At 41.0% G+C, this 13,731-nt stretch overlaps 1 protein-coding gene across 1 annotated transcript in view; it reads right to left on the bottom strand.

Annotated features, from left to right (window-relative positions):
* HIVEP3 (HIVEP zinc finger 3) overlaps positions 1-2,797 on the bottom strand; it is a 151,486-nt gene extending 148,689 nt beyond the window's left edge. Inside the window, exon 1 of the mRNA XM_089482931.1 lies at positions 2,723-2,797. The gene's annotated coding sequence lies outside the window, so the exon portion shown is untranslated. The remainder of the gene's footprint in view (positions 1-2,722) is intronic.
* Positions 2,798-13,731: the final 10,934 nt, after the last annotated feature.

The raw sequence follows: 13,731 nt of genomic DNA, 5'->3' as shown, positions 1-13,731 counted from the left end.
CCCTAAGGAAGGAGACATTTAAAGTCAACACATTACCACTGAGACTGAGGATCACTCCCTTCATTATTTACTTCAGCTTTTTTCTGATTGTGCTACTCACTAAATATACTTTGGCAGCAGCTTCTGTTCACCTGTCATTCTGAAAGCAATATTTTTAAAAATTCACACTTTGATAGAAATGGTAAGTGTTGATGTGCAGCAGTCCTTATGTGGGTTCCCGCAGACATACACCCATAGAGAGTCTTCAGCTGCAGGCAACTGTGATAATGCATAATCAACAATGCAGTTTTAGCAGTCTTTTGTAAACCCAATGGGCCTTAATTGCTCAATCAAGACAGTGACAACCCAAAATACTTTAAATAATAACAGGGACAACCCACTAAAATATATTGTGGCAGGAAAAAGCCATTCCCCACCCCACCCCCAGTCACTGCAAGTACCACAGCAAAGCTCAGAGGGGATAGGAACGTCTAGGCGGATAACATTATCAGAGCTTTCTTAGCACAATGTACCCAGAAATCACCTGTAATATCTTGATGAAATTTTTGTCATGTGGACACATAGAAATCAATCTCTCAAGAAGATTCATCAGGATTTCAGCCACTTTCATTCTACTATCAGCTTGAGCCTGGAACAATCCACATAACCACTTCACTTTCTTGACACCACTGTGCACCTGCACAATGGATTTCTACCCACCATGCTCCATTGAGAACCCACATCGCTACCCATATTTACAGATCTCCAGTTTCCACCAAGAGCACATTACAAAATACATGGTTTACAGCCAAACCCTCCAATACAACCACGTCTGCTGTGACCCACAATGACAAAGACTAAAAACTTGAATTTACAACAAACATTTCACAGACTACAATAGCCACCTAAGGAGGTGAAGAAACAAATCAACAAGGGAAGATCAATACCCAGAAATAATCTACTACAGGACAAACCATCCAAAGAAGTGGGTTTATATCCATAAAACCTCATGTGAAAATAAAAACCAATTAGCCTTAAAGGTGCTGCTATGCTCTTTCTTTCCTTTCCCTCCCTCTCCCTTCCTCCTTTTTTATGCTGCAAGAGACAAACGCGGCTACTTCTTTCACTCCATCATCAGGCACAATGTTCAAAAAAATCCCCGCACTCCAATAGTGCAAACCCTGGCACTCTTTATACTGGCTCACATTGATTTTAAAAATAACATATATACCGTATTTGGCCTGAAAAGGCAGGTACTGAGAAAAGAAATCAGAACAGTTTGTGTTCTGCTGTATGTATTCTGAAGAAGTTCTGGCAACCTCCACTCCTGCTGTTATTTTCCACTGCTAAGGAAGGACACACTGTCCAGACATTCAAGTGGCTATTATTAGATACTTAAATATTATTAAGTATTTTATGTTATAAATTTTTTCTTCACAGGTTTTGCAAAATAAAGATATAGATCAATTTATAATAAGGAATAATTCTAACATACAATGCAGATGAAGAAAAGGGATGGGGAGGGGGAAACCCACAGAAAAATCAGCAGAGGAGGCCGGCAGACAAAACAATAAAATCAGCTATTTAAAATGCAAAATGAAAACGTGAATAAAAGGCAATTAAATGAGTTTACAATAAAAAGTGCTAAATGAATGAGAGAGCAGGGTAGACTTTGCCTGGCACTTAAAGGGTAGTTTTTAAAAAGTGCCGAGAAAACATGAAAGAAGTTCTATAATTTGGAAGCCACCAAAAGGAAGGCCCTTTCTCTGATCACGAAAACCAATTAGCCTGAATGGACAAGGGCATTCTGTAAAGGTCTTCGGACCTTTTAATTGGTGGGTAGATTCACATAGGAGAAGGTACGGTTAAGGCAGGGGTAGGCAACCTGCAGCCCGCGGGCCGGATGCGGCCCGGCAAGGCCTTGGGACCGATCCCAGCCCGGTCCTGCCGCCAATTGCCACCGGGGCCTTTTGGGGGCAATTGTCTATAGAAGCCTCAGAAACATGCATTTATATTAACATTTTTTAAAAAATCAGCAATTTTTTTTGCGTGTCCTCCATTTTTTTAAAAAAAAGTGTCTTCCATTTGAAAATTTTGTCCTACATTTGTCCTGGTTTATTTATATATTTAAATTTTTTAAAAAAAATTATTTAATTATTTATTTTTTGGCTTCGGGCCCCCCAGTTGTCTGAGGGACAGCAACCCGGCCCCCGGCTCAAAAAGGTTGCCTACCCCTGGGTTAAGGGAACTTAGGTACACGGGTGGCATTATCTTCCTTGTACAATTGGAAAATGAAAAACAGTGAGACATGATTTAAAAAAAAAAAACATTTACAGTGAAAGAGCAGAGAAGAATAGTCAGCATTAAGATCTAATGACCTGACAACAAAACTCCTCCTTTTCTCAAACTCCATGAATTTATGTCAGTGACATCCCAGAATCAGTAATCTGGCACTATAGAATTTCCAGACTAATAATGAAAGTATACTATAAGAGATTTGGTGAGCCACAGGGAACAAGTCCTATGCAAGACAGCTGAAAGGCAACCAAAAAGACATCAACGTTTCAAATGAACACAAGCAACTCTAACTGGGACTTTCTCTGCACCAACAGCTGCTGGGGATCCTTTGGCTTAAAGTGTAAATGTTCGGTGGATCCTTTGCCCCATTCATTAATCTTATTTTCAAGCAGCTTCATTCAAAGAGTTTAACAACCAAAACAAATTTGATTTAGAGGATTCTTACCTCGGAAGATGCAACCACACATTTCAATTCATTTATCTCAGCAAAACTCCATAAGAAGGACAGCAAGAAGATGATTCATAAACAAGGATCTGGTGGAGAAATGAGAAATTACTTTGAATATGAATTCATCACTGGAAGAGACAAGCAGACACAGAAGGCAGTTCAAAGGCAACAGGAAAACATGATTGCTTACCACATGAACAAGTGTAGACTGCTACAGTCCCTTGTCCTTCCCCCTCGCTTTATCTACTTCTGCTTTTAAAGAATGTATAATTCCCTACTACATAAGAAATAGGGAACAGTCATTTATTGAAACCTTTAAAGCTAAGATCCCTATAGTGTTCAACCGTGAACCAAACTCCCTCGGAGTGTAGTGGAATCTCCTTCCTTGGAGGTCTTTAAGCAGAGGCTGGATGGGCCATCTGTCAGGGATGCTTTGATTTGGATTTCCTGCATGGCAGAATGGGCTTGGACTGGATAGCCCTTGCGGTCTCTTCCAACTCTATGATTCTAGGATTCTGTGAACACTGGCAAATACACCTTAACACTGCATTGTGCTAACTATCAGTGGCCTCCCACAGTTTCAGACAGGAGCCTTTTCCAGCTCTGACACGCTAGTCTTCTTTTTGGTTATGATTTTCTCTTTTTAAAACTGTTTACTTTCCCACAAGTCCTTGTCCCAGCTGCCTTCACCCCATGTACCTGTCTGCTCAGAAATGAGTCCAACTAAATTAAATGGTGCTTTTGGCCAGTAAGTAGGTTTAATACATAAAAGATGGGGGAGAGGTGGAGTGATTTTCACCATAAAGCCACACAAGAAGTTTAAAAACAGACAAAAGCCATTGGACATGTCAGTTGCATAAATATGATACTTCTGCAAATTTAAAGCATTTTTGTTAATTCAGTAATTACTTGACAAAAATTATTTGTTCTTATTTGAAAATGTCATGATCATTTTTACCAGTGCTCTATATATAATGAGGCAAAAATCTACTTCAGAGATAGGCATTGCCTCCCCAAAATTCAAGGTAAACATTTCATAGAATCATAGAATCATAGAGTTGGAAGAGACCACAAGGGCCATCCAGTCCAACCCCCTGCCACGCAGGAAATCCAAATCAAAGCATCCCCGACAGATGGCCATCCAGCCTCTGTTTAAAGACCTCCAAGGAAGGAGACTCTATCACCCTCCGAGGGAGTGCGTTCCACTGTCGAACCGCCCTTACTGTCAGGAAGTTCCTCCTAATGTTGAGGTGGAATCTCTTTTCCTGTAGCTTGCATCCATTGTTCCATGTTCTATTCTCTGGAGCAGCAGAAAATAAGCTTGCTCCCTCCTGAATATGACATCCCTTCAAATATTTAAACAGGGCTATCATATCACCTCTTAACCTTCTTTTCTCCAGGCTAAACATCCCCAGCTCCCTAAGTCGTTCCTCATAGGACATGGTTTCCAGACCCTTCACCATTTTAGTCGCCCTCCTTTGGATGAACTTGATGAACTTCTTTTTCCCCTACCCCCTTCCATACATACACACACACACACACACACACACACACACAACAATAGCATGAGGAGACTGGTCTAGATGCACATGTGAAAGCATGTTCCAGAAATAGCTCCCACACCTCATGCACTCAACACACCAACACAGAGAAACTGTTTTTTGCACACCTGATTGTCAAGTTTCATGAAGCAGTTTGGTGAAATATGCTGCAAAGTGTGACTGCCTGCATAAATAATACCAGGAAGAATGTGAGGGTACACATGGATAAGCAAACCTGGTTGCCTCTTCATAATAAGGTGTCATTTGTAGCAGGGCTACACAGACTGGATATCTATTGACCCAATCTATGCTGCTGCTGAATGTATGTAAAAAATTAATGATACAGAACTCCTTATACTTGTATCCTACTGTACAGATGACAGCCCTCTGAAGGTAACCTCTGCTAGAAGAGGAAAAGTAGAAGTTGTTCATCCACACGTAAGAAGCCTGAACAGCTAGACACTTAGCCTAAATCCAACTGCTAGTCCCAATTAGAAAAAATCCTATGGAAACAATGGAACCTACATAGTATTGATTTACCAAATTCCCATTGATTAAATAGGTTTACTACGGTTGGGGTTAATAATTCAATTAAGGGCCTTGTCCTGGTTTGCTTTACAATAGTGAGATGTATTGTGTTTCTTTTTAAATTATAGCAATTATTTCAATATGTACATCTGTACATGCATATTAGCATATGCAGGTATCAGGGAAGTCTCTGTTCTTTCTTGCCCTCTTTTTTGACAACTTGTAAGTGCATTACTACTGAGAGCCAATGTGGTATAGTGGTTAGACTGGTGGACTGTGGCTTTTAGATACCAGGGTTCAAATCTCCACTCAGACACAGGATGATCTTGGACAAGTCATATTCTTTCAGACTAAGAAGACAATGACAAACCTCAGAATTAATCTTGACAAGCCAACCAGAGGTGATGTAACAGCACATAACAAAAACAAAGTAGTTACCTTTTACTGTTGCCAAAATAACAACAACCCTGAACTCACATACTGTACAGACATTAATTTGACCTATCAAATTTGAAAACAAGTTTTCTGGCTCTTGATTCTTGATTCCAGGTGATTCTTGGAAGGCAACAATGATTGTTCAGTGTTCAGATGTTATTTCTTTACTGCAAGCACTGAATACAACTGTAAAACATGTACTTGTGGTATTAAACATACACATAAACTAGTGAAACTAGAATTCAAGATCACTTGAATACAGAATTGAACCGAAGACAGTATTTCACATGATAGCCTCCTTTGGAAATAGCACTAGATCTTTGCCTTTGCAGGAATATACATAAAATTGCACTTTCCAAGTTATGGATTATATATTGTAGAAGTGAAACATCCAGAAGCAGAGCCTCTCCACTTTGTGTCTCAGCTTTTTGAAAAATAGGTTCCTTGTCTTATTAATCAAACAGTGGGCAAAAAGAGTTGGTTTTCCTATTGTTTTTTAAACATAACTTTATTAACATATGGCAGGACTGTCAGGGTCTAAGTGCTGGAAATTATTTCCTCCTGTGAAAGGAGATGCTGCCAAAGACTTTTAGCCTCTGCAAGGAGAAAAGATTCAAACTGAAATTTTATCAGAACATGATGCTGCAATTCATCCTGAACTGAAAATGCATGAGAAGCTGGACATGAATTTGGTCTTGATGTACAGGACCAATTTAATACATTTTTCTGCCAGAGGTGGAAGACAAAATCCCATCCCACTAGTATGTACATTACTCAAATAGGGCTCATAAAACTTTGATTTTAGATAATGTTTTTTTATCAGAATGTACATTAATACAAGTTAAAGGTGGTAGAAAAGGACATATTTACCTATTTCTAACTCAAAGCTAACCAACTTATCTTAGCAACTGAGACTGAAAATCCCACAACCAGAACTTCTCTCCTTAAGTCCCAATAAAATGAAGGTTAATTAAATAACATTTGCTTGTCCTTTCCAAAGCCCAAATCCAAACTCAGACTCAAAAATCCAGAAGGTCTGCCCTACCCAAAATCAGCTTCTTGATGTGGCCTCTTAGCTCTGCCTAATGGCATGACCAGCTCTCCATCAAGCTCTAATCCAATCGCATCCAATTCTTTCAAACTTGGCGCCCACCTTTCACCCCCTTCACAATGCCACTTTTTAAAATTGCACATGCATGCCCATCTTCTTCCTTTTCTCTCTATAGAACAGTGAGATGCAAGAGAGTGTTCCTGAAACATGAGTACATATATGTAATTCTGATCAACTGATGTTTTGTGGAGAGGGTTGTGCCATTAAAACTTTTTTTTCTAAGTAACTATTAAAGTATAGGCATGGGAGAAGGGGCCAGGGGACTGAGCATATGAGCCCTGCCCATCTTCTCCAATGCCTGGGACAGCTCTTCCCATGCCTGTCCTCTCCAATCATGAATAATTAAAGTTGCGGATGCCAAGTCTGCAAATGTCAAAGGCTAACAGTACTGTTTTTAGCAGCGCAGTTTACATGAAATTTGACACATTCGTATAACAACTTACACCTCTATTAGAATTATATAGGCCCAGTACAGACCGCCCAAAAAGGGTGGTCTGCCGGTGCCCTAGTTTGCTCCGTGAGGAAGTTGCAGCGGACAAACCGTGCGGCTTCCTCGCGGAGCAAAAAGAATCTGCAAAAAGCGGGTTCTTTTTGCGGCGCCATAATGACATTGCAGTGTGCCAATGGCACACTCGCAATGTCATTATGATGCCATGACATGCAGATGCTAGGCATCTGTCGCGTCAAAATGGCAGCGCCCATCTGTAAAGGGTGCCACCATTTTTACATACGGTGTGGGGCATCTGTAAGCGACACCTCAAGGCAACCCTAGCACGTTATCAAGACGTGCCACGAGGCCTGTCTGTACCAGGCCATAGCAAAGCATTAAACTCCCTCTCTGGATTATCACAAGGAGGCTTACCATGGTTAAAACACCGGCAAAGCGATCCAGAAGCATGAAGGTGTGATAGCTGGTCGCACTTCTGAAGCATCACTGAAGCGTCTCCTCACCTCTCTCATCAGCAAAGCATTCACGGGGCAGCCATTTCTTCAAAAGAGAAGTTCCCGTTATTGAAGAAATAGCTGCTCTACAAACGCTTTGCTGACGAGAGAGGCGAGGGAATGCTTCAGAAGTGTGACCAGATATCACACCTATGCACTTCTGGAGCATTTTACTGGCGATTTAAGCATGGTAAGGTTGTGATAATCTCCCATGCGTCACAGTTTAACCTCATTTCTACACCAGAAGTCTGTCCGGCAATAGATAAACAACTTCATCAAGAAAGGATTATTTTTCCAAACACAGGAATTCAGTTTATCACCCAGTGTTTGATAGCAGCAGGCTAGAGATGGACCAGTTTTTGCTAAGGAGAAAATCTGGAACTTTTCTGCTCAAAAGGTTTCTGTTTTATACCCTCTCCAGCCTTCATTTAGCCAATCAGCTAGAAGATCTCATTCCTCCTCTAGTAATTTCATCCAATCAAAATAAAGATCTTATATGCAACCTCACCTGCAATACAATAAGTAACCTGTCTCAGCTAGTGTATCTACCAAAGTTTATCTTCACTCACCGATTTACTAAATTCTTCTGTTCTTTTGCTGCCATTAGGACAATAACCCCTTTACTTTCATTTTCGCTCTCACTCTTACCTTTAATTAGGTTGTCTCTATGCCCAGACCTAGCATACATCTATCTTTATTATATGCTACTATCTTATATACATAAATTATATTACATATATTACAGCATCAAGACCTTAAATCAGGCAAACAGAACTCCAAAAAATAGCCTGGTCTGTTACATAACATTTCTACACCTATTTGGGAGTAGTTTTCACTAAACACAGTAGGGCTAACCACTGACACAGGCTGCATAGGCTCTGGAAGTATTTGAGTCGCATGTGGAATCCCAAAGGGCAAATGGTATGACAACTATGTCTGGTAGTATGCTGGTGTTCCTGTATTTAAATTCCCAACTCACATGACTCACACAACCATCTGAAATCAGCAGTTACCACTGTGGAGCTAGTTGCAACTTTGGTTCAAGGACAACAGCAAACAATTGGGTTGGAAATGAAATAGCCACAACTTTGTATTGACACTACAGCTGTACAGGCTTATGTGGCATGAGGCACAGAACCAAGATGGAACAGATCCGAAATGGAACCTAGGTGATAAATGACCTGAACCATTCAACCCAACCTGGCCTCCTGACCCAGAGGCAGCTGAAATGGCATTGTTCTGTTACTGCCTGGAGTAAGGCAGGTCAAAACCTACCAGCTGAATGTTAACCCATATAAATTTCCAACCATGTCCCACAAAGGATCCCTCCCGCTGGAAAACCGAGTTCAAAGCCCATCTCTTACTACAAGCTGGATCTTGCCCCACACCACACTGCCCAATGTTGTGACAATGTATGACACAGAAAGAATATGTAAAATGCCAACCCCCACTGGCCAACTAAATTACAACTATAGGGTGGTTGGTGGGAAAGCAGCCCAAGCTGTAGTGCCTTACAGAACAGAATTTGCTCTGAATTTATACTTCCCAAAAAGAACAGACTGACGTCTTTGGCCTCAAGTTCCAATGCCTGGGAAGCAGCCCTTGACATGGCCACCAACTGGCTGTTTCTTCCCACAAAACGAGGCAAGGGAATCTGGGAAGAAGAAACCAGGTCAGCAGATGCAGATGGTGGCTGCATTCTTCCTTGCTCATTGCCACAGCCTGCAAATCAGCCCAGGGAAGCCTGGAGCTTGCAGCTTCTTGTTGAAAATTTAAATTGGAAGAATTTGGGTACTTCTTTGGAGGCAGATGTTTTGTCATCCAGATGCTTTTGTTCTTCTCCCATATTGGTGGCATTCTCCTTCATTAGTGAAGCCCTGCCTCTTTTCATTCTTCCAACCAAATTTTCTGTCTGACATGTGCATGTAGACCAGCAATATCTCCTAGTTCTTCTCATCATAACCTCCTTACTCACTCGCTCTTCCACTCTTTTTTGTTTCTCATGAGGCTATCCACTGTTAAAGGTAGAGGCTTCCCCCACCCAATTTGGAGAATGTTTTATGTACAAGTGAATTATACTTTGGAATACACAGATGAAGACCAAGACTGAAACTGCAATCTCGCATTTGTCAGCCTGGGAGCAAGTCCTAATCCTTCCCACTTTGAGATAACCAACACAAACTACGGGAAACTTTTCTAAGAAATAATGTGAATATTTACATCCCTTTAACATGAATCAGGGCAATTAAAAAAGTTACTGAAGTGTTTATAACTAGTCAGCCCTTCTTATACATGGATTTTTTATACATGGATTCAAGCATCCATGGTTTGAAAATGTTTCAAAAAAGTATAAATTTCAAATATCCAACCTTGATTTTCCATTTTTTATAAGGGACACCATTTTGCTATGTCATTATATTTAATGGGACTTGAGCATACACAGATTTTGTTATACACGGGGGATCTTGGAACCAAACCCCAGCGGATAACAAGGGTCCACTGTACAAGAATTATGGATCTGTGTGCACACTGCCTCTGTTACTGTAGTTACAACAGTCTCTGCACAAGGCAAAGCTTCCTAGCAGGGTTGCCAATCTTAACACTCAGGTAGATCATATGTCAGTCTGTAAAGCCAGCATGTGAAACTAGTGCAAGATTATGAGTAATGGCACTCCATTGGCTCAGAAATTGAAAATGCCAAGGAAATATAAGTATTTATGTTTCAAGACAGCAGCTGTTAGGATCAAGCCAAAAGGACCTCCAAATTACAAGCCAGAGCATCACAATGTATGGCATTTCCATGAAACCCTTCTATCTGCCATCCCACACATACAAATAAGATACTAGTGATGTGTTCATTTTATTTTGGAAAACTGAGTGCTTTCCACAGTAACTACTATGTTCTAAATAAGAGTTTGTGCCTCTTTTTCTCTGATAAGTTCCAGATCCTTTGCACCTATGTGGCAGACAGGTACAATACTGTCATCTCCACACTAGGATTGGAAAAGATGTACAGTTGGCCCTCCTTATCCACGGATTTTTTATCCATGGATTTAAGAATCCACTGCTTGAAAATATTCCCCAAAATATATAAATTCTAATAAGCAAACCTGGATTTTGCCATTTTATATAAAAGGCACCATTTTACTGTGCCATTGTCTATCACGGAACTTGCGCAGCCATTGATTTTGTTATCCACGGGGGATTCTGGAACCAAACCCCGGAAGATACCAGGGGCCCACTGTACCTTCTGAACTTGTTTGGTGAAGGAATTTTGTTTCAGTGTGTTTTTGAAGAATATAACAAGATTTGCAGATTTCTTCATATCTGATGTGGAAATAACTTGAGATATTTTCCAAAGAAATGTGGAAACAGAAGTTGCAAACTTTGAATATTAATCTCTATAAAGCTTGGCCTTGAATGTGTAGATATTCTACTATGTTTGTGACACTGAACTGAGACTGTCACCTTTTGGAAGCCAGTGGAGCAGCTTCCCATGTTTAACCTTCACTGGCAGACAGGTAGAAGATAGCTGTTGAATCTATCCAGTGTAGGCAGGGAACAATCATACTTCAGCACACTTTGGGAGAATTTACAAAAATGTATTAAACATTTTAACCTTTGGAATTAAAAACATCCTTGATGTTTAAAAAACTGAAACTGTCAGACTTTCCCACCTCTATTTAAGAACTCCTTAAAACTGAAAAGTGCTATCAAAGTAGGTGAGCCTACAAGATTGTTTTTGGATGGTCTCCAATTGCTGTTATCGCTGCCTACTGCAAGATTCAGTTTCTCAAGTCCCTGTTGTCCTCCAGCAACAGTTGTATCACACTAGCCTTTAGACTGCTGAGTACTGGAGTATCAGCCTGTGGTTTATACTTCATCAGCCACTAGTGACATCACAGATGTTTTCCATACAGACACACCGCTTTTTTGGAGCAGGGCAGCTTTGCACACATGCACACTTTGAGTATTAGTTTACACATATCTTCAATTGCCCTAATTTGGAAGGAACAGCTCCAGGTAGTCCTCTGTCACCCCACTTCTTCAGCTGTTTTTCAAATGTCCCAGTTTTTCTCTCATCTTTCCACTTCCCCCCTTTGTCCTTAGCTTACTTCAGATGCTTTAAAGTGAGTTCAAAATGGTAAAGTCTGAACTCAGCTAAGCAGAGGGAAGAGGAAGGGAAGGGAAGATTTTTGTCCTTCCCAGAGGACTTGGGGAATAATCTGCTACCTGCTGCAGGCTCTCCTATCTTATGTGTTCTCTGTATTAAAAAGTTTTTGTCATCTAGACCACACTCTAATGTTGCTTGACAACATGTGTGTCAATTTTCATCCAGGAAATATTGGAAAAATTGGAATCACAGAATCATAGAGTTGGAAGAGACCACAAGGGCCATCTAGTCCAACGCTCTGCCATGCAGGAACAAACAAAGAACTCCTTACACACGGCCACCCAGCCTCTGTTTAAAGATCTCCAAAGAAGGGAGTGTGTTTCACAGTTGAACACTGTTGAACAGGCCTTACTGGCAGGACTTGCTTCCTAATGTTTAGGTGGAATCTCTTTTCTTGTAGTTTAACTCCATTGCTTTGGGTCTTATTCTCTGGAGCAGCAGAAAACAAGCTTGCTCCCTCCTAAATAGGACATCCCTTTAGGGCCAAAATAGAGACCTGGGGCTGGCTTGGGAGCCAGACAGAAGCCAGACTGCCGATTACACGCTGGCCGGCTTCTCTCCCACTTGGGGGCATGGTGCTTATATGCCTCTTGCCCCAAAGCCAGCTCTTCCAGAGGAAAAGCCAGCTCTTCGGGAGAAGGGGCAGCTTTTTTCTGCCCCCAAAAGGAGGGGATCTTATTCACTCCTTTTGGGGACAGAATCTGGCTGGATTGGGGCCAGACATCTGTTTACCGTGGCCCCAATCCAGCCTAAAAGGTAAGGCTCCAATCCGTCTCTTTTGGGCCATCTGTTTTCCTCCTCAAATAGGGTTATCATATCAGTTCTTAACCTTTTCTCCAGGCAAACATAGCCACCTCCCTAAGTCTCACTTCATAAGGCATGGTTTCCAGACCTTTCACCATTTTTGGTCACCCTCCTCTGAATGTACTCCAGCTTGTCAACATCCTATGCAGCCTAGAATCACATTGGCTTTTTAGTTGCCGCATCACACTGATGTCTCAACCTGTGGTCTACTAGGACTCCTGGATCCCTTTCACATGTAGTCTTGTTTAGCCAGGTGTTCCCCATCCTATATCTGTGCATTTCATTTTTTCCCTACCTAATTGAAATAGCTTACATTTCTTCATGTTGAAATTCATTTTGTTAATTTTGGCCCAGCTTTCTAGTCCATTATGGTCATTTTGAATTTTGATCTTGTCCTCTGGAGTGTTAGCTACTCCTATTAATTTTATTGAAAACACAGAAACAATGAGAAGCTGTTATGGAGTCTGGGACCAGTCATTTGGACTTATATCGCAGAAACACAGAGACAAATATACTATAGAACCTATATTCATACTTTCTACTAAACCATAATTAATTTTCAATCAATACTACTTCTAAAAGTGGAACTCTAGATATATCTATCCAAAAGTAAGTGTAATTAAGTGCAATGAGAGATAATCCAGGTAGATTTGCATAACACTACAGTCTCAGAGAGAATCCAAAGATTACAGGCATAAGAAGCACATGTACCTCATATTTTCTGTATATCTACGTCTTCAAAATAGAGCAGCCTTATTTCCTCTGCCAAGGAAATGTGCAAGCTATACATCAGGAGCTTACAATTCATGCTGATGAAAGAAATGTGGAACCCCTATTTCAAATGAGACTGACAGAACAACAGAAGATACGAAGCACATCCTTATGGCTCCTACACATGAATGTGACATGCAAAACCAGCATTGGGCTTTGCTTGCATTTGTTTCCCTTGCATTTAAACAAGCAAATTTGATAAGCAAGCACTTTCTTCTTTTGTCCAAATCATTGATAAAGATGTTGAATAGCACTGGGCCCAGGACAGAACTCCGTGGGACCTCACTGGTCACTTTTCTCCAAGATGAAGAGGAGCCATTGCTTGACATCCTTTGGGTTCAGCTGGTCAACCAATTACAATCCCACCTAACAGTAGCTTTGCCTCACTGACATTTCACTAGCTTGTTTGCAAGAATATCATGGGAGGCCTTGTGGAAGGCCTTACTGAAATCAAGATTTACTGCATCCACAGCATTTCCTTCATCTACCAATCTTGCAATCTTATCAGATTAGATAAAAAGCATCCCTGACAGATGGCCATCCAGCCTCTGTTTAAAGACCTCCAAGGAAGGAGACTCCACTACACTCCGAGGAAGTGCATTCCACTGTCGAACAGCCCTAACTTCCTGACAGTAAGGGCTGTTCGACAGTGGAATGCACTTCCTCGGAGTGTAGTGGAGTCTCCTTCCTTGGAGGTCTT

The sequence above is a fragment of the Sceloporus occidentalis genome, unplaced genomic scaffold (genome assembly GCF_023333645.1).
Source record: "Sceloporus occidentalis isolate IW3139 unplaced genomic scaffold, rSceOcc1.0.p SCAF_20, whole genome shotgun sequence".
NCBI classification, from domain to species: domain Eukaryota; kingdom Metazoa; phylum Chordata; class Lepidosauria; order Squamata; family Phrynosomatidae; genus Sceloporus; species Sceloporus occidentalis.
This window is presented reverse-complemented; position numbering and strand designations above follow the sequence as displayed.